This window comes from Bidens hawaiensis, unplaced genomic scaffold (assembly GCF_021521415.1).
Source record: "Bidens hawaiensis isolate Kalapana, Puna unplaced genomic scaffold, B.hawaiensis_p1.1 tig00004743_1, whole genome shotgun sequence".
In the NCBI taxonomy this organism is placed as follows: Eukaryota; Viridiplantae; Streptophyta; class Magnoliopsida; order Asterales; family Asteraceae; genus Bidens; species Bidens hawaiensis.
The window spans coordinates 1,427,895-1,450,053 of NW_027491293.1; the positions used below are offsets into that span (position 1 = coordinate 1,427,895).

A 22,159-nucleotide genomic window follows, 5' to 3' on the forward strand; every position below is an offset into this window, starting at 1 on the left:
CGGCACACCGAATTTTAGATCCAGTCTATGGTTAGGCAATCCAAACATATTTAAACCATTTAGGAAATCCGGTGAGTGTAAAGCTGGATCGAAACCAAGGCCAACAGTATCAGACTGATCTATACTATCAGAACTGAGGAATTCAACTTTGTCTCCCGGAAATAACGCTAAAAATCTGCCACTAATGTCTTGCAAAACCTCATTTAAAGGTTAGACAACATACCTAATCTGTCATTAACGCCAAAAAACATGGTTGAATTAAATGTGATATAATAAAAGAAATTAATTGTAATTACATGTAGTATGTGTAAAAAAAATTGTTCCAGACAACATACCTATATTTAGGGTTGTTCAATCTGAAATTTCGGATATTTGAACCTTTCGGATAGTGGATTTTTCTATCCGAATCCGTATCCGAAATTTCAGATATCTGATCGGATAGTGATTCGGATATCCGAAAGAAAATATGAAAAGAATAATAAAAATAAAAATAAAAAAAAAACACACACAACTTGCTAATCTAACAACCAGGTTTTCCAATCCAACAACCTAAACAAGCAAATAACATCCAATTTTTCAATTCAAGAATCTAAACATAAATTGTTCAAAATATATAAAAAAGAAAAAAAACAAATAACACACAACCAATTATTAAAAATCAACACAATCCATGGAGATGGAGAATGGAGAAACAGTGACGATGTCGGAGAACGGAAGGGAGAACCCGAAGAAGGCGGCGGGTAGAGTTGGTGATGATGCCGGAGGACGAAGGTGGTGACTAGTGACGATACCGGAGGACGGAGGTGGTGACTGGAAGCGTGAAGGTGGTACAGATGGATAGTACAGATGGATGATAGAGGGAGAGCAAAGATGAGAGACTGCAAGCATTGAAATTTGAAATTAGGGTTAAATTACAAGGTATATATAATAAAAATAAAAAATGATTAAATATATATTTCGGATAGTTCGGATATCCGAACTATCCGAAAAATCTCGAAAATGCTATCCGAATCCGAATTTTCGGATATCCGGGGTCGGATTCGGATATCCGAAATTTCGTATAGTTCGGATACGGTTTATCGGATAATTCGGATACGGATTATCGGATAATTCGGATACGGATTCGGATTCGGATACTTTTGAACACCCCTACCTATATTATACCTATATTACTTGATGTTGTTGACATACAACCTTGTATAGTATTTACGGCTTGATTTTCTTTACCACCATATAATCGATTATTATTAAATGATGAAATTGGATAAGTAATAGCATAGTTATCTGTAATAAAAAAAAACAATGAAAATCCATACAAACAATGTACTGATTTATAGATGCAAATTAATTACCGAACAAAATATGATAACCGTTAAATTCATTAAGCTGTTTAATTAAATAAAAAGAACTGTTTATATAAATATAATCTAAAAACTTTAAACTGTTACCAAACATAAATAATTAAGTCAATTATTATTAAAAAAAACACATATGCTTATGGTGCGTATGGTTTTTTTTAACCCTATAGTCAATTATTTAATTATTTATTTTTATTTTTTAATTAAATTTGTATGAGTCTGAGTAATTTTGGTCCTATTGATTTTATTTACCGTAATTCATTTATGAAAATTTTAGTTCAAATTTAAATATAAAAAAGAATTAATATGATCCCATATAAAAAATCAAATAACTGGTTTTTTATTTGGACTACATCTAAATTTGTGGAAACAATATAAATTAAGTAAATTAAATATAAGTAAATAAATTATGGAGAAACATCTTTGCTTCTCTAATTAACATAAATTAATTTGAATACACATGTTAATTAAAACATGTATTTTAATTGGCTTTAAGAAAATAAAATAGTATTGAGTACATGAAAATTATGTTTCGTATCATTTCAAAAATAAAAAAATACAAAAAATTTGTGTAAAGAGGCATTCAATATTATTAAGAATCTTGATTATTTAAAAGGTATAATGCAGTTTAGAATAACTATATTAAAAATCTTTTGAGTTCGTCTGTTACAAGTGCCTAATTTATAGTTAATAACAAGTTAATTTTTATTTACTTTATTTTGACGTCTGTAGGTTGTATTTGTTGATGTAAGGTTTAACTTGAGAATAATAACATAACAAAATATATTTAAATAAACTATAGTGTATTAACGCGTTTAAAGTAAACTGTTTCCATTCGAAATGCTAGTCAGCGGCTCTCTTGGCGTTGAAAATGCACGTTTACAAAAATGCACTCTTAAATACCATTTAAAGGGTAAATAAAAAATAGCAAAATGACTAACCGTTTGAATTACTCCTCTTATTGGAAGATGATGATTGACCGCGTTTCTTTGATTGTGAAGACATCTGTAATAGAATATAATATGGTTAGCATATGAAAAGGATGAACAACATAAATATAAAAACCGAAACTTATAGAGCATGATGGTTCAATATTGTTGACTTAATGAAGGATTTTAGTACACAAAATAGAAAAATTAGAAAACCGGGACAACAAATAGTATTAGCTTTAGTAACAATTTTAAGTTATTTATATCGGGTGTTCATATAAATATTAAATACATGGAAATTAGAAATATTACACTGAAAACAACTATAACATAACTTACTCTACCAGATATCAAGACTATCAGCACTTGAATCGGCATAGAAGATTAGAAATTCATTTATGTAAAAGGGTCTAGGCCACCAATATTGTGTATTGCATATGAATCAATAAAAGGTGCAAGCTTAAATTGTATTCACCTATTCATGCTCAAATAATCAAGAAATTGCATTTTGATAATTATTTGAATATTTAAGGTTGTGTGAATTTACTAAAAAACGTAAATACATTTGTTAGTTTAATTCCATGTCATTTTTGTAGCTTAATTTTTTATAGAGAATGGTTGAATTAACTTCAAACGCCACAAAATGCATTTACTACTAATTTATGAACATCCAATGCAGTTACATTATTATATGAATTAAACAAACATAGTTATTACTGTAGAACAATTTTGATGGGTGGAAAATATTAATTTCCAATAAATTCTAACAATACATTTTAGTTTTGAATTATTTAAATTCCAAAAAATTTTAAGAATGCATAGTATATATGGAATTTATGAGAATTGACCAATAGGAAGAAAACAAATGTCCAAAAACCTTATTGCTTTAATAGTATAGGTAGATATTCATGTCCTTACTATATATGTGACCTAGTTAGTTGTACGTTATGTACCATTGATGTTAAATCTTTCCGTCAATAACTGTTATCCTTAAATTCAAGTACGAGCTGGACCTTTGTCAACTTGAAATGCCTATGTAAGCTGGCAGCTCAGCTCGTATTCAACTCAAGCCAACTTTTAGCTTGATAAACCCATATTTGTATAAACTATAAAGCAAGTGTCTAGCGCTATATGTGGCGGTCTAATTTGTAACAACTCATGATAATGTTGATTGAGAATCAGTGACGGACCTAGGATTTTTCTTCTTGAGGAGCGATAGGGGGCTTAACATACCAAGCGTATACAACCACTTGGTTTTTGTATAAGAGAAAGAATTTGGAACATAGTGTAACTATTATGTATCTGTTGGTTCGTCAACAGGCCCGTCTAGCTCAGTTGGTAGAGCGCAAGGCTCTTAACCTTGTGGTCGTGGGTTCGAGCCCCACGGTGGGCGTGTTTGTTGTTTTATAGTAATTTCACTTTTTTTGTTATACGCATGAATAATAAGGATGCTCATTCACCAACAAACCCAAAAGAAATATAATAAGAAAGCTTAATATTTCATTGGTGCAAACTAATAACAAAATTAATAATCGGGAATTCTAATAGCATATAATTTGATTTATTCTTCCTGCACTCCAGTTTGTGATGACTCTGATGCTCGACTTCAACCAGGTTTGCGTCTCTATTGGTGGTAATGTTTCCGACGGGTTCTTGATTGTGAGAAAATATGAATCAACGATTAAGGTAGAAGTGAACACACCGCGCCAACCCACTAATCCAATGGAATATGAACAAAGAAGGTTGTCATATGATTTTTAATTTGTTTGTACTTCGTATAGATTCTTTTGTGCTTATATATTCGTATTGATTATCCTAACTTGCTGCGGTACCTTTGATAATGCTTGAAGTTTATGCTTAGCATACTTGATTAAGAATATAGTTGTATAAATAAATGTGACTGCTGCTTTCTTTAGTTTTCAAGTCACGTATGTCTTCATCATCTAATGGTGTCAAGCAGGCAGAGTCATCACAAAAAAGAAGAGATTCGCCTTCAAGGTCTTCAGAGTTCTCGAGTCTGCTGCTAGATTCAGATGACAGGTGATTGCTTTGTTTGGGATACTCTATTGGCAGAGGTAAGAAAGTTTTTCTTTTCTTCATGAACCATACGAGCAATGAACACACCCGACATGATTGGGGGGGTGATTAGTGGTGGCAGAACCCCACCAAGGTCAAAAGGAACGGAATTGAAGCTCCCATGTCCTCATATCGGCCAAGGTGTTCCAGCCGGCAATACCCATATGTGCTTCTATAAAGGTAAAGGAATATTTACTTTTATGCTCTTAATTATTGAGATTTAAATGCATTTTTAAGTTGATTGTTTGTAAGGCAGCAGTTCTGGAACTGAACAAGTAAACTTGGTGACAGTTTTGAACAGAGCCCCACCAAGTACAACATGTTTGATCGATATTATATATACATGGAAAAAATGTATTCATTTTTAAAAAGTCTACAATAGTAAAAAGGATAACAAAATTCCATTCTTGATGCAGGTGTAATATTCAGAGTGCAAAACAATTTACTTCAGAGGCACAAAATGGGCGCTGATCAGGTATGTATCGGCTCGGTTTACATATTCAAGTACGTGCAAATGTGTCATATCTGGTTCTATGGTGTAGTGGTTAGAACTTTGAACTTTGAATCCAGCGACCTGGGTTCGACTCCCGGTAGGACCTTTAATGAAATTCTGCACAATACATGCATACACATGATACACAAGCAGCCTGGCGCAACACGCAGGGCATGCTACCTAGTTATGCTTTATTTCTTATTTCTGTAAAGTGATACGCCAACAATTACACGTTGAGGTTTCACAAAATATTTAAAAGACCCTTAATACAGCGGGCACAATAAACGTGGCGTTGGTACCGCAACAAGTCGTACCGCCTTTGGTGCTGTGAGTCCAAACACATCCCTCATATCCATTTCACTCGCTTCATTCCATGGGGTAACTCCCACGTGAAACAATGAAGGAGGTTGGCTAGTGCCATCTCCATTGTGTACAACCCAAGTTGCATTCCAGGACACGACCTTCGGTCCGAACCAAAAGGCAGGTATTCATAGTTGGTCCCCTTAAAATCCGGGACTAGTTTTAGCAAAAAACGAGATGGGTTGAAAGTATCTGGATCCTCCCAAGAGTTCTTATGACGATTGATGGCGTATAAGTTGACCATGACACGCGATCCTTTAGGTATGTGGTAGCCCATTACCGTTGTGTCCGATGATGATTTGTGGAGAGCCACTGGAATAGGAGGGTGTAGGCGCAGTGTCTCTTTCACAATACATTTAAAATATGTCAACCTCTCGAGGTCAACCTCTTTGACCCGACGGTCAAGCCCGACAACATTAGCCAACTCTTGTTGCACACGGTTTAGCGCCTCCGGAGTACACATTAGTTCAGCCATAGCCCATTCTACAGCAGAAGCCACTGCCTCGGTACCACCAAACATTACATCCTAAGAACCAAAAATTGTATTAGTCATATATGTTTTTAATGTATATGCGCACAGTAATAAGTTGAAATAACATTGATCTGAACTAAATTTACCATGATTATGGCTTTTATATTATCTCGGGTCAACTTCATGGTGTTATGCGAATCCTCGGCTCTATTGACTTTTTCTTTCTCGCTATAAAACGCCAATATATCATCAACCATATCGTTATCAACACTTTTATCGCTGATTTTCTTCCTTTTCTTCAAATGACCGTCGATGATCTTATTGATGAAACGGTCTAAAGCAGCTCGGGCTGCAGGTAAACGTGTATTCAACTGAGCCGGGTCAATGAAGCTTAGCCAAGGAATAAAGTCAGCCAAGTTGAATGCACCAAAAAGCTTAGTGTATTCTTCTAGGATGCTAATAAATTCCTCTTTACTTTCCTTAGATATCGATCCAAAAGCCGCCCTATAAATAATATCATGAGTCAACCTGAATACAAGCTTGCCCAAATTTATAGGCAAACCAGAGTTGACTGCGGTGGATTTCACCATGGAATCCACCTCATCACGGACAGAATCCCAGGATTCTGCCCGTGAACGGCTGAACAACTTCATGACACTCAGCTTCCGCATTTTCAGCCAGAATGGGCCATAGTCGGAAAATACCATATCGGCTTGGTTGTAAGTCAAGTAAGTGATGGCAATGGTGACCGGTCGGTTGGAAAACACGTGATCTTGGACTTAAAGTATTTGGCGGGCCATCTCTGGCGAAGACACTACAATGGTGTGGCTGAATCCCATCTTGAGATGGAAAATGCTACCGTATTTTTCTGCCAAGCGGGCTAAGCCGCTGTGGGTGAGTTGGTCCATCATCAACATGTTGCCGATGACGGGCCAGCCCATTGGGCCCGGTGAGAGGGGTTTTCGGCGGAGCCTGGCGAGACAGAATGTTAATAATAGAGAGATTATAATGTAGATTGGTATGGGAATTTGGGTTGAATCCATTATTGATTCTAGTAGAAAGATATGTGGCAACTGGTTAAGTTGTATGTAACATTATTTAAAAGAGAGTGGAGATAACAAGTGTTTCATTTAAAAGGATTTAACTACTAGACAAACTTTATTTAAAAAACTATAGAACAATAGAAACAAAAAATTATATATAAATTATATACAGAGAAAGGGAGTAGAGCATGTGTCTACTGTCTACTGATACATATAATCGTAACCACCCATGATTTAGCTGTCCGAGGATATCAATCATGATTCTCATTCAACATTTTTTATGTTATAATATCAACTTCCAAAATGATTGGGTTAAAGGGGGCGCAATTTTTTCTTTTTTTTTCCCTTTTCTTTTTCAAACAGGATATAGTTGGAACTGTTTTTGAAGAGGAAGTATACGTCTTCTGGTACGCGTTTGAAACCGGGTTTTAACCACTTCAGGTTTGACCGGTTCAAAGTATTGTTTACAAACCGATCCTGAAGCGACGGGTTAGGTTAGTTCCTAACCAGTTGAACAATTAAATCATAAAATGTTGGTTGCGATAAAAGATGGTTGCTGCAGTTAAAATATGGGCCAAATAATTGATGCCAAGTTGGCTGATATTCAGAAAATGAAATAATGTTGTATCTGGAAACAGCCACAAAGCAAACAACAAGCCCGTCTAGCTCAGTTGGTAGAGCGCAAGGCTCTTAACCTTGTGGTCGTGGGTTCGAGCCCCACGGTGGGCGTATTGTTTTATTTTAATGCATTTTCATTTTGGAGTATGTTTTGTGGTGAGATGAGCGTGTTATTGTTTGAGCTGAATTGTTAGGTGATGAGATCAGTAGAAAGTTCTTTTGACAGTTTTTGCTTGTTGGTAGCTAGTTCATTTCTAGATACACGATTAGTTTACTAAATACGTTTTAAGAAATCTGTGTTCATGTGTCCGTAACCAAATTTAGATTCATCTTATTTTGGTTTGATTGTTGCATTTTAAGATGCTAGTTTGGGTCATGTGTAAAGCACTATGTATTATTTCTACAATTAAAAAGAATATATATATGTATTTAGTTTAGAAAGAAAATTATATGATCATTCCAACATCGTTCCAAGTCTTACGCGTCCTTAACCAATGAGCTACACGGTGGGGACTTCCAACATTATATATATATGGTTACCATAGAGTGGGATTTGAAATTGACCCTTGGATCAAAATCCAAGATTTAATATTAACCGTCTGATAAGGGCATCCAAAATTGAATATTAACCGTCCGATAAAAAGATTGAATATTGACCGTTTGATAAGGATTAAAACTAACTCTTTTCCACACATGTTTGAATATCCAACAACCCACTATATTTGAAAATTCAACTATTGATATTGATATTGAATATTGCAGGTGATATAATCACTAAATTCTTTTATATGCTATTTTTTATATCCAAATTATATAATACTTATACATATATAAAAAGTTATATATAAAGTTGAGTAAATCATACCCTAAGAACGGGAACACAGAAATTATATTAATCAAAGTTACATTATAATGTGTATGTCTAAAGTTACTGACAAAAACAATTTTTGGCTTAAACAAAACTTAATTTTCACTCACTTTTCCAGCAAGAGACGTCACATTACAAAAAAAAAAAAAAAGAATACAATGCAAAGCAAATTGAATCAACTATAGTCCAATATCTACTTTCAAGATGCTTCCACAAAAGGTTTATGGGCTTAGGTATAAACTTTTATGGAACATTATTCAATTAGAATGGTGGCTTAAATATGCTCAAATTTTTTTAAATTTTAATTTGAATTAGTGTCTTAAAAATATCACATCTATTTTGTTTTATCTTCTTTGAAATTAATTTTTAGCATTTGTATTATTGTGAAAATAGAAATAATAAACATAGACTGATTGAATAATATTTAAATATGCTTATTGTTATCTAAGTTTTAATTAAAAACATTTGGTTTTGAAGATGTTTATTAGTATCGTGCTTTATAAATGGTTAGTGAGAAATATAAGGTGATCATAGGTAGTGGTAAGTTACCACTAACTTAGTTGCATACCCTTTTTTAGGTGGTTCATTTTGATTTAATTTTATAGTTTTACTTTCATTATTTGCATTTAGGAGGGAAATTTAAACCTTTTTTATATATGGTTATGAGATACATAATTTTCAATGGTTATGAAATTTAAATATATAATAATAATAATAATAATAATAATAATGATAATAATATTTTTTTAACAATATGATTTAATTATGGATTTGGTCCTAATTTGAAACGGTTAGTCAAACGAAGTAATTACTAGCTTTTATAAGTTTATGCTATTTTATAATCATATGGATTCGGTAAAATCCTAAATATATGCATTACCATTAATTATATGATAAGTTATGCTGCAACTAATAATTGTTTAATGAATAGTAAGGTGACTTAGGGTATAGTAACTCAAAATTTTTGGTTCATTTGCAAATAACATTTACTTATTAACACATTTTATTTATTGTGAAGATTTAATTTAAACTTGTTTCAAAACTATGTTGCAAAGTTAAGGAGTGGTTATTGTCCACTAAAGATATAACACTTGAGGATGTGGGTTAGTGGGGTTATGGTTTATGAGAGGGAACAAATTTTTAAACAACATTTTTAAAATTTATACTACTTATAATTGCTTTATTTTCATTTATATATAAGGAAGTAAACTATTCTTTTACACATATTTTCAACACAAACAAACATACAGAAAACCATGGAAGACATCTTAATCTCAAGAGATTTCCTTCATGACAATGTAAATGTATGAATGTTTCATTTTTCCCTTATAGTTTCTATACTACCATTCTTATTAAAAGATATCAATATCTTTAATTGTAGAACAGGTTCAACCGAAAATTATGCCAGCTACTGATAAACCACAGGTTTTTTCATCTATTACATTATCCTAAATTTGTCACTACAAACTTTTATTACCAAATCATAGCTAATATTATAAATTTTGTACTTACAACTTAGACGATGAACTTAAATACCAAACATGATGAAACTGAGCATGAGAAAACACCACATTCTCTTGATACAACAAGGTATCTATAACTTAAGTCAATTTCAATCAAATCAATTGTTTATTAGTTTAAAATACACTAATCCTATTACATTTGTTAATATCAGGAAAATAGTGGCAGTGTTCAGATTATTGACTTCAGTCCACACTTTAGTCCATACAAATCTCAACTTCAACGTGAATTCAGCGAAGAGGTACGTTCGTATTTTTGTCTTAAATTTAATGTTCTTCACTAGACTAACTTATTTTTTTTTAATAGGATCGCGAATTTGAAAAACAAAGCAAAAGGAGAAGAGCACTTATTCAATGGAAATGGGATGAGGTAATTGATGTTTCGAGTTCCGAGGATGAAAACCAGCATGAGATAATTGAAGTGCCTAGCGATGACGAGGAGAATGAAGAAGATGATACCGGAGACTCAGATTCAAGTTCCCCTCCAAATTCCAATATTCCAAGAATTAGGGTCCTCAGCCGCAACCGGGTTGTTCGGGTTTGACTGGTTTTTATAGTAAGTCGTAGAACGCATGCATGTTTTGATTAAGTCTATGCTACGCTTTTTAAGTTTTTTATTTCAAGTCTATGTTACGCTTTTTATGTTTGTTATTTCAAGTTTTATCTAAATGTGTGTTACAATTGTTTTGATATATATATATATATATATATATATATATATATATGTATTAAGGTTTAAACATGTTACGAGTAGTTATACGAGTGTATTAATTTCGTGTCATATACTAATGTAAAATATATTTATGCGTATTTACATGAATCTCTTAATGTGAAACATAGGTTGACAAATGTCTAATTAAATCGGTGTATCAAAAAATGTGGTCGCTCTTTTGTTCCAACGCATAAATATATACATAGGCATGAAGTAATACACTTCTATTTGCAGTTCCTGTGAATCCGTATATCTCAAAATGTATTGTACCACAACCAAACCGTTGCATATGTTATTGACTTAATGTTAGTATCACATTACTGCGTTTATATCCGTCCACCGGACGGGTAAACTGCTAGTTGATATATGTTGCTACAAGACTCATCACCTAAAGGTTTAAGTTTAGTGCAAGATTGGACTAACACTTTACACTTCTAGTTACGCAAGTCTTCATCTGGTTGATTTAGGTTAGGGCTTTGAGATTATGAGTCTCGATAGTGACAAAATGGATTTCTCCCCATTACGACCCTCCAATATGAGGATAAATATTTGTTGGGAAGTGTGAGTAAAGGAAATGAAGTAGTGTGTAAGAGTAGTGAAGAAGTGATGTCTGGAGGGAAGTGTAGTATTTATAGGGTCACTTAACCAAGGGTTTTCAATTTTTTATCCTGGTTATGCTTAGGTAGTTAGGTAGGATGTTACATTCATTGGTGCAAGGAAGGTTCAAGCACCATAAAATCATAAAGGCCCTTTGTTCATATAGTTAAGTTTACCATATGATGCCTCTAATAGGTACCTATCGTTTAAGACGCTATGATGCAAGCCATGGCAGTCGTTACCCTTTTGTTGGTTTGCATCCTGGCTATATTCACTGTTGACCAATGAGATGCTTGCTAACATGATTCCCTTTTATTGCTCTTAATATCAAGTGTTGGAGTTTTGTCGTTTTGACATTCTCTTCGACTTCCTATATATGTTTATACTAGACTTACTCCATGTCTCAGGCTGCGACATGTTCTTGTTCTTTTCTCCCACATCATTCTCTTCAGTCACGGTTTAGGGTCCAACTTCATTGTCTTATTCTGTTAATTAATAATGGATTCCTTTCGATCAACGTGACATTACAGTTTTCTGAAGGTGGAATCGAAGGATAGCTTACTCGTATTACATTGAATAGTTGGCTCCAAGCCCTGAATGGGCTCGACTAACATGTTAATTGCCTTTGGTCTCCGAACTGGTCTTAACTCAACGGTTTTGGTGGTATAATCCCATCAGTATATTTAGTAATTGGTCAAAAACATGTGTTAATTGTGGTGGAACCATTAACTATTGCTTAATGATTTTTTTAGCTCCTACAATTATGCGTAATTTCTTGCTCATGGTTATGTTCATATTAAAAAAAAATATATATATTAATTAACAATGCCTAGGTTCGGGTTTCAAGTGTAGATTCAAATTGATATGACAATATTTTTTTAATCGGACAGTAAGAGTGATATAGCCATATTTATTCAAAACTATTGACTAATGGTTTCCTCCGTAGTGTGCATGCTTTGACGTACGTTTCCATCAACTTTCTATGACCTTTTTCATCAATAAGAATGAAATCTGTATAAGCGATCTTTTAATAAAAATATTAAGACATGATGGCTAAAAATTAGCCACGTGATAATATTATAATTAATCTAAAAGTGTATAATAATTATAATAAATCAAACTGTATATATGCACGCCCATATATCTCTAGTTAGGAGCAGCATTCAACAACTTATACAAATATGGATTCAATCCAAATCTACGCTGTAATCTCTCTCTTAATTGTCTTTTTTCTCATCTGGATTCGTCGGAAACCCCTCCTGCCAGGCCCAATGGGGTGGCCGGTCATTGGCAACATGTTGATGTCAGACCAACTCACCCAACGTGGCTTAGCCCGCTTAGCTGAAAAATACGGCAGCATTTTCCATCTCAAGATGGGATTCATCCACATAGTTGTAGTGTCGTCACCACAGATGGCTCGACAAATACTTCAAGTCCAAGATCATATATTTGCTAACCGTTGGGCCACCACTGCCATAACTTATCTGACTTACAATCGAGCCGATATGGCATTTTCAGACTACGGCCCCTTCTGGCGCCAGATGCGGAAGTTGAGCGTCATGAAGCTGTTCAGCCGTAAACGGGCAGAATCCTGGGATTCTGTCCGTGATGAGGTGGATTCCATGGTGAAATCCACTGCGGTTGACTCAGGTTTGCCAGTAAACGTAGGTGACCTTGTATTCGGTTTGACCCATGATATCATCTATCGGGCGGCTTTTGGGTAGATTTCCCGTGAAAGAAAAGAGGAATTCATTGGCATTCTACAAGAATACACAAAGCTTTTTGGTGCATTTAAGTTGGCTGACTTTATTCCATGGCTAGGCTTCATTGACCCAGATGGGTTGAATACCCACTTACCTGCTGCCCGGGCCGCTTTAGATTATTTCATTGATAAAATCATCGACGATCATTTGAGGAAGGAGAAGAAAATCGACGATCAAAATGTGGATAAGATATGGTTGATGAGATGCTAGCGTTTTATAGCGAGGAAGGAAAAGTCAATGAAGCCGAGGATTTGCACAAGGCAATCATGTTGACCCGAGAAAATATAAAAGCCATGATTATAGTAAGTAATTTTGCTCAAATATATTTGATCTGAATATACATGTAATAAACATATGACTAAGATTTAATGCATTTTTTTTCAAGGATGTAATGTTTGGCGGTACTGAGACGGTGGCATCCGCGATAGAATGGGCAATGACAGAGCTAATGCGTGCACCCGAAGAACTAAAGCGTGTCCAACAAGAGTTGACTAATGTTGTCGGTCTTGACCGCCAGGTCAAAGAGGTTGACTTAGAGAAGTTGACCCTATTTCAAGTGTGTTATCAAAGAGACACTTCGTCTACACCCTCCAATTCCAGTTGTTCTCCACAAATCATCTTCGGACACAATGGTTATGGGCTACCACATCCCTAAAGGAGCGCGTGTCATGGTCAACGCATACGCCATCAACCGTGATAAGAACTCTTGGGAAGATCCGGATGATTTCAATCCATCTCGTTTTTTGCAAAATGGGGCCCCGGATTTTAAGGGAAGTAACTATGAGTTCCTACCTTTTGGTTCGGGTCGAAGGTCGTGTCCTGGAATGCCACTTGGGTTATACGCAATGGAGATGGCGCTGGTTCATCTTCTTCACAGTTTCACGTGGGAGTTGCCCGACGGAATGAAACCGAGTGAAATAGATATGGGGGATGTGTTTGGACTCACCGCGCCAAAGGCAATACGACTTGTTGCGGTACCAACACCACGTTTATTATGCCCGTTGTATTAAGAGGCTTTTTTATTGCATTTTTCTTGTTTTATAAAATATGTAAGAAATGCATTAACTACTTATATTTTCAATTTCAATACTAGTACTTTTTGAATGATCGCAATAAGTGTAAAGTTGTATTTAAAATGTTGTTTTTTAAATTAGCTAAACGAACAAATTAAAAAACATGAACCCGATGGATTCTTTGCTCGTTAAGAAAATAAATGCGTTGGTTTTTGTTGGTGTTCATTCACTAAGTTTTAAGGGGGCGTAAATAAACTTCTATTGTTCTTAGTTGATTGCACCAGGCTGGTTCTAAAGTTTAATTGTGTTGATGCATACTGGGCCAATTAGTATTACTAGTAATAACTAATAGCTTCATCGTATTCGTAAACAAGTTCATCATGAAGGCATTTTACCAAATTCGATCATTAGAAAAAGAAAAAATGGGGAGAGGTAGTAATAATTAAGTTGCTTTGGATGCACCAGTGGATTGGAGATTCAAATTTGGCTGTTTAGTTTCGTAGATCATATAGTTTGGTGACTAATAAAAATTGCTTGTTGAATGAGAGGTTGGTTAACATTTCTAGGTAGTGGAGTTGGACGAGATACTTGAGGGATTGGCGGAGATGGATCAACATATCGCCTTGGGTTCGCAAATGGCATGTGGGTGTGGGAATTGGAGTTTGAGGGCACTTTTTCGATTGAAGGCGTTAGATCCTACTTTGATTGGCAGGAGTTGATAGTAGTCTTCATATATTAAAAAAAAAAATATTTATAGTCTGTTAACTTAGTGTAGAACCTGTTACAACACCCAAACATATCAGATTCTTTGCCGTAATGAGTTTTGGCTATATATACTAGACTACTAGTTATGTAATGTCTTTACTTCGTTGCGTGATGTATCACAGTTTTTGCTTATGTCACTAAAAAACCATGTGTGGTTAAATATACATAGATATTTTCCCCTTAAATTCCACCTATGAATACACTTATCCTGAATCATTTGTATGCGATTAAAAGGGTCACCACTATAGATGACATCTCAGTTCAACAACATGGTAATGGAGTAAACACTGGAATAATCCACTTCAAATATGCTCATCCTCATCAATCATGGTGGTGGAATTTTTGCTTAATGATAATGACATTTTTACATATAAAAATGTGGGACTATTTGGAATTTGTTAATCGATAGATCAGGTAATAATTTATGTCGACCCTTTATTTTAGAAGATAATATAAAATTGTATTTCTAAGTGTTTTTCTTTTTTTAACAACCAACGAATAACACCCGGATACCCTGGGTAACCTAATGGCAAAAGGTGACCCATAAGTCCGCGATCATAGACAGTGCTGGGTAACCCAAACCCACCATCTCTTGTTCCAGAGAAAACTAGCTGTTAGAAGGCCCATTGTGGTTAAACCTTTGTTAGCATCGGATTCAAACTTGAGACCTTGTGATCTTAAGCCCAAACACTTTCCTTCTTATACCAATTAAGCTAAAGCTCATTGATAAACTTCCAAATTATTGCAAGATTGGCTTTAATATCTCAAAATGTGCGTGTATATTACGTTAATATATGTTCATTTTTGTTATGCCAATTTCTGCGCCTCCACATAGATTTTTTGAACTTTGTTTAGTTTGAAAGTTACAATTGGAAATATCCAACATTGATCAATAATTGATTTAGTTGACTTTATAAATAATAGTTATATTCATGTCTTTTCAAATATCATAAGTTAAAACCCTATAGTTATTAATGGGAAATTCGAAAAATACAAGATTTGAAGAAGTGAATATGATGCTACTCTCCTTCCATATTATATAAAGAAGGCTAGGAATAATAAATTCAAAAGCCCTGTTAATACAATGGACATAATAAACGTGGTGTTGGCACTGCAACTAGTCGTGTCGCCTTGGGTGCGGTGAGTCCAAACACATCACCCATATCGATTTCACTCGGTTTCATTCCATCGGGTAACTCCCAAGTGAAACAATGAAGGAGGTGGACTAGTGCCAACTCCATTGCGTACAGTCCAAGTTGCATTCCAGGTCATGACCTTCGACCCGAACCAAAAGGTAGAAATTCATAGTTACTTCCCTTAAAATCCGGAGCCCCATTTTGCAAAAAACGAGACGGATTGAAGGTATCAGGATCTTCCCAAGAGTTCTTATCACGATTGATGGCGTATGCGTTAACCATGACACGCGCCCCCTTAGGGATGTAGTAGCCCATAACCGTTGTGTCCTGTGACGATTTGTGAAGAGCAACGGGAATAGGAGGGTGTAGGCGAAGCGTCTCTTTGATAACACACTTAAAATAAGTCATTTTTTCTAGGTCAGCCTCTTCAACCCGACGTTTGAGACCAACAACATTCGCCAACTCTTTCTGGACGCGCTTTAGTGCTTCGGGTGTGTGCATTAGCTCGGTCATTGCCCATTCTATCGCAGATGCCACTGTCTCAGTACCTCCAAACATTACATCCTTGAAATCCAAAATATGTATCAAATGTTAGCATATGCTTATTACTTGTATATTCAAATAAAACATATTTGAACTAAATTAGTTACCATAATTATGGCCTTTATATTATCTCGGGTCAACATGATAGCGTTGTGCAAATCCTCGGCTTCGTTGACTTTTCCTTCATCGCTATAAAACGCTAACATCTCATCAACCATATCATTATCTGCATTTTGATCGCCGATTTCCTTCTTCCTCAAATGATCGTCGATGATTTTATCAATGAAACGGTCTAAAGCGGCTCGTGCAACAGGTAAACGGGTATTCAACCCAGTGGGGTCAATGAACCCTAGCCATGGAATAAAGTCAGCCAAGTTGAATGCACCAAACAGCTTCGTGTACTCTTGCAGGATGCTAATGAATTCTTGTTTACTGTCACTAGATATCGACCCGAAAGCCACACGATAAATAATATCATGGGTCAGCCCAAATACAAGCTCGCCTAAATTTACAGGCAAACCAGAGTTAACCGCGGTGGATTTCACCATGGAATCCACCTCATCATGGACAGAATCGAAGGATTCTGCCCGTTTACGGCTGAACAACTTCATGACGCTCAGCTTCCGCATCTGGCGCCAAAATGGGCCGTAATCCGCAAAGGACATATCGACTCGGTTGTAAGTCAGATAAGTGATGGCAATGGTGGCTGGCCGGTTGGCAAATATGTGATCTTGGACTTGAAGTATTTGCCGGGCCATCTCAGGCGACGACACTGCAATGGTGTGGCTGAATCCCATCTTCAGATGGAAAATGCCACCATATTTTTCCGCAAAGCGGGCTAAGCCACGGTGGGTGAGTTGGTCCATCATCAACATGTTGCCAATGACCGGCCACCCCATTGGGCCGGCGCTGTGAATGAAGTGAGTAATTCGTTGGTGCTTGCCCTTCAGTAAGTAGTTCGGATGGGCTTTCGCCTGAACAAGGTGGCGTGACCCATGCCTAGTACCTTTCCGGGTCAGGACTATATATATATATATATATATAACAATAATTGCGGCGGTCGAGATTGAAAGGCAAGAAGGAGTGTTCAAGCCGTAAATGGTTCCCGGTTATGCCTGTTTCCTCTCTTCCATTGCTTTACACGCTTGGTTACAATTTAGGATCCGCTATTATATGTTTGCTCTAGTTTTTGTTGTTTTTGATGTTGAAACGGTTTTTCTTTATCCATGGGCAATGAGTTTCGAGAGGGATTTGAACCCTCAATAGTAAACTATACTCATCCCACGATTCCGAATCAACAGACCCCGTTACCGAGATAAGGCCGCCAACTAAAAAAAAGAGCGATTGAGAGTGGATTTCACGTACGGTTTTTAGGGGGATCTGGTCGAAAGACCGGCCGGCGCCCACCCGACTAGAGGGACCGAGAAATTAATTCTGATCCCGCTGGAGGGGGAGACCCCATATTATACCAGCATCTCTTTCGGTTCTTCGGTCAGCCGAGAAAACTAGTAAAAGGAAGGATCAAGAATGTTATATATTTCAGGAGCTAGATCAGTTGCCTCCCCAACGCCAATAGTCGCATGAGTTCTCCTAGACCATAACCCATGCCTTGAAACAAACCGCATGATGCGTTCCGGAGTTGCCGTAGTTCTGTTACCGCCTTTAATTTCCTGGCGTGGATATTGGCAGGAATTGATTGAAACTTTAGCATGGATGAGAATTCGGAATTAGAAATGGATAATGCTTTTCGGTACCAAAAACCGATGCCTTACCACTTGGCTATACTCCATACGGCCTGTTTTGGACGTCTCCAATTCAAAACCGAACATGAAACTTTGGTTTCATTCGGCTCCTTTATGGAAAATGGACAATATTTGCAGGTTCCTTAATTTTCTTTCTTCCCCATAAAGGAAATAGGGTAATAAAGTGGTATGCTATATGTATATGCATGTTAGAACTTCTTGGAAATGCCATTGTTTGTATCCATGCTTGTCATCTAATCGTATATCAGTATTCCATGCGGGAGAGGTTTTCGGCGAAGCCAAACGAGAAAGAAAACGGTTAAGAGAGAGCTTAATGCTATAGGGATTTGGATTGAATCCATTATTAATTCAAGTGGCAACTGGATGAGTGTTGCTGGTTAAAAATGGAACAAAGGGTATGTTATATATACAAGTTTAGTGGGCACACCATGATTGAAAGCGTGTGGATTTACTGTTAAGGTTCTTGAAAATGAGTGCTATTGTGCTTAATGAATTCAATAGCAGTCTACCATAATTGGAAGATATTGGAATATTGCCTGTTTTGGCATATGTACAAATTAAGGATATGTTATGTATACAAGTTTAATGTGATATTTTCTCCCTTGATCCCCTCCTTCGACTTACCTTACATTTAGCCACACTGTTGCCTAATTTGGCTTGTATCCATAAAATCAAGATCAGAAAATATCAATATACAAAATACCATTTGGTACTATCATTGTTTAGAAAAGATTTATTGAATCATAATTCATAAGCATGTAGGACTGCAAAAGAACCAAATGATCTGAACGAGACATGTCCGTTCGTTCGTTTAGCTTTAATAGCATAAACGAACGGTTCACGAATGTAACCGAACTTGTTGCAGTGCTAACACCACGTTTATTATGTTCATTGCACTAATAGGGCTTTTGAATTTGTTATTCCTAGCCTTCTTTATATAAATATGCCTGAACATAGATGAAGAAACATTACTAAGTGAGCATCAATTAACAATAAATGTGAACATCAATTTTATCTGAAAACTTAATAAAACTATAATACATTGTGATGGTCCCAAAATTCTTCAATGTAAACGAACCAAGTTAAACAAACATAGGCTAAAGAACATAAATGATGTAAAGGCAAATGCATAAATGAACAAACGTCACGATTATAAATAAGCAAAACAAACAAACTTCCTATTAAACGGATCATCAATGGTTCGGCTGACAGAAACAGGATATTTTTAAATCACATGGCTAAATGTCCTCACTATATTAGTTAGTAACACTATTTTTTTTTTTGAAGTGAGGTTTTCATTTAAAAACGCCCAACAAGAAGCTAAGCTAAACCATTCGTAGAATCATTTAAGTTCACATTTAGCGGTATCGTTTAAGTTCACACTTGACAAATAACATGCCACTTTAACTAAAACCCACTTTAATTTCGTCTTGTAATGATGTAAAAAAACTTCAAAACATTCACTATGATAACCCTTGAATTAGATTCACAGTTAATTATATATATATTTGATGCATATGAAATACATATTCTATAGTTTTCTTACTTTGTTTCAAGAAAATGCCAGTTTCTTCCTTTATAAACAAAGTAAGGTGTTGTTTGTTTTTTCAAATGTAAAATGTCTGTGATTTACGAACCACATATGCAGACATCTATAAAAGAAGACGTGGACCAAACCTCTGCAAAAGGTGGTGGTGGATGGTGGCGGTGGTGGATGGTGGTGGTGGGTGACAGACGATAGGTGGTGGCGGACGGTGGGTGGTGGTGGTGGACAGTGGGTGTTGGTAGGTGGTGGTGTTTAGAAGATCGTATAAGTGGATGGGTCAAATCTGCACCAAAAAGATTTCGCACAGGCGTTTTGTTAATGTAACGTCTTCGAAAATCAAACAGTCTGTAGATGATAATGTCTGCGCGCGGTCTATGCGACGCAGACAAAAGAACCCGCGCAAACATTTTTTAGAAAAACAAACAACACCTAATTTGGCGGGAATTCAGTTGTTACTGACTCAACGATACTGGCACTCACTATAGCAAATGAAAGGGAACAATAAATATAGTCGTGATATGCCCAAAAAGATATCAACATGTGTTTTATATTGACCGAAACCTATAAAAGAAAATGTCGGTGCCAATTTTGATAATACCGATATCGATGTTGTTCATTCGGAATCAGGTTCGTCACGGTGCTCTATGTTGAATACAACTTCGTCTTCAACAAAATATATTAAAATGTCAAGAAAAGTAAAAACTAAACACAAATGTGGTTTGTGTTTTTCTTTTCCTTCTTCCTTTTTAGTTAACAAACCTAACTTATCTATATATATGAAGTTATCCCACATGCTATATTAGAAAACATTTGATAAGGGTAGTTTAAAAGTTTTATGATATTTGGTTCCAATAAAATTGTTTTGGTTAAAAATTACCTAGGTAATTTCGTGATCAAACTTTGTAAGTAAGTTAGCGTGTTTTTTAGAATATGGCAAGTGGGTGTGTGGGTTTAAAGCAGTAAATGGCTCAGGATATAGCGAGGAAAAACCCTTGATTCTGAATAGGATCTCCGGCAAAAAATCTCGGGAGTGGAAAATTATATGTCTGCCTCAGATTTATTAATAAGTAAAAGTGTTACAACTCAAGAACTAGTGATGAACAAGTGCTAGAGTACGGAAGTGTGTATGTAGCAATTTGCAAGTGAGCAAGTGTCATATTTTCTTCATCATAGCCCCATATATAGTAATCGGTATGCCGTAATTAATGCTATTGATTTTTGTCTAGACGTTGGGTCTGGTTAGCTTGGTTTTCACGAACTCCTTCATTAATATCTGGTCTACTAGCCGTTGTATGGCGGTTAAGAACTGAATTTAGTTAAGATACTCTTCACAAGCGTAACCGACGCCAAGGATCCCTCTTGTTTAATGAGTTTTTAATGTGAATATGTGATAATTACTCTTAGCAGTTACGAGACTCATTCCAGATATTTCACCCATGCATTTGCTAATTAAGTCACCAATGATTACCTGCAAAGTATATTTGTTAGTGAATTAAATAAAGGGTTTAGGATACCAAGCATGCCTGGGATCCTTGTTGGCAAGATAATAAGACTCAGGACCTAAGCGAGATTTTGACCCACAACAAAAATAACAATTGATGCGTTTAATTCAAGTAATAAAATTATATTAAATAAACCAAAGCAAAAATTCTTTTAAGTGACAAAAGAGTCTAAACAGTTATAGACATTAAGAGGAAATTAATCTCAATAATGTATATTAAAAGTGGCTTAAATACTAGGATTATTTTTTAAATGATGTTTGAAATAGTTTCCGGTTTGACGCAAGGTTGTGAATTCCAGTATTATTAGTTTTATGTCTTACTCCATGAAATCTATAAAAAAGAATTGTATAATGACTAATGGGCTTATAAATCGATTAGTAATTCAAAAAATGCAAAACTGGCTAGCAGTCTAGGAATCCTTTGTAGTGCCAGGCCTGAATTGGGCCAGTCCGGTCCGGGCCTAACTGGGCCTGCTACCCAAATAATTCGCTCATTCACTAATTTCACCTTTCATGTTGTTAGCACATTTTTTTTACCGTTCCCATGAATCCTTGATGGCATCTCTAAAACTAGAACACTCACTCCAATCTCCAATATCCTATTTTGTTATCTACGTTCTTCACCCACAAAGCCATTTGCTTTTTGCGATGAATATATACTCATTTACTAAAAATTGCAATTAATGTTGTCAACTCTTTAACAATAATCTTAATTGGCATTTTTTTTTCAAACGACAATTTTCATTAAAAAGACAGACCTAAAAAGAAGCTAGAGCAAAAAAAAAACATCAAAAGAAGAAATTATACATTTATACCAATCTTTCCAATTTAACGCCTTAAATGAGGATATATTTTTATCCAAAAATGCGTCAAAGATTAAATGTCTTTGGTCATCGTAGTGTCCGAAATAGCATTAGCTTCAAAGTGAGCTTCATTACACATCTTCCAAATACATCAACAAATTGCCATAATAACCCCTTGCAAAACCTCTTCCTTTTACTACAAAGAGGGGCAATTTTGTGCAAGACAAATCACAGACCGAAAAAACGAAAAACAGAGGGATTTTGAACCACAGACTCAAGA

At 35.6% G+C, this 22,159-nt stretch overlaps 3 non-coding genes and 3 pseudogenes across 4 annotated transcripts; 4 read left to right on the plus strand and 2 right to left on the minus strand.

Moving 5' to 3' along the window:
• Nucleotides 1-3,607: 3,607 nt before the first annotated feature.
• On the plus strand, nucleotides 3,608-3,680 carry TRNAK-CUU (transfer RNA lysine (anticodon CUU)). Its single transcript has one exon. It is a non-coding gene; the product is annotated as a tRNA-Lys (tRNA).
• Nucleotides 3,681-4,890: 1,210 nt separating this feature from the next.
• On the plus strand, nucleotides 4,891-4,962 carry TRNAQ-UUG (transfer RNA glutamine (anticodon UUG)). The gene has a single exon. It is a non-coding gene; the product is annotated as a tRNA-Gln (tRNA).
• A 136-nt stretch (nucleotides 4,963-5,098) lies between these two features.
• LOC143627870 (cytochrome P450 84A1-like) lies at nucleotides 5,099-6,862 on the minus strand (annotated as a pseudogene).
• Nucleotides 6,863-7,387: 525 nt separating this feature from the next.
• On the plus strand, nucleotides 7,388-7,460 carry TRNAK-CUU (transfer RNA lysine (anticodon CUU)). Its single transcript has one exon. It is a non-coding gene; the product is annotated as a tRNA-Lys (tRNA).
• Nucleotides 7,461-12,153: 4,693 nt separating this feature from the next.
• Nucleotides 12,154-13,821, plus strand: LOC143627814 (cytochrome P450 84A1-like; annotated as a pseudogene).
• Nucleotides 13,822-15,453: 1,632 nt separating this feature from the next.
• Nucleotides 15,454-18,388, minus strand: LOC143627869 (cytochrome P450 84A1-like; annotated as a pseudogene). Its single transcript, XR_013152658.1, has 3 exons — nucleotides 18,288-18,388; nucleotides 16,374-17,175; nucleotides 15,454-16,287 (listed from the first exon to the last, which is right to left on the minus strand). The product of XR_013152658.1 is annotated as a cytochrome P450 84A1-like (transcript).
• Nucleotides 18,389-22,159: the final 3,771 nt, after the last annotated feature.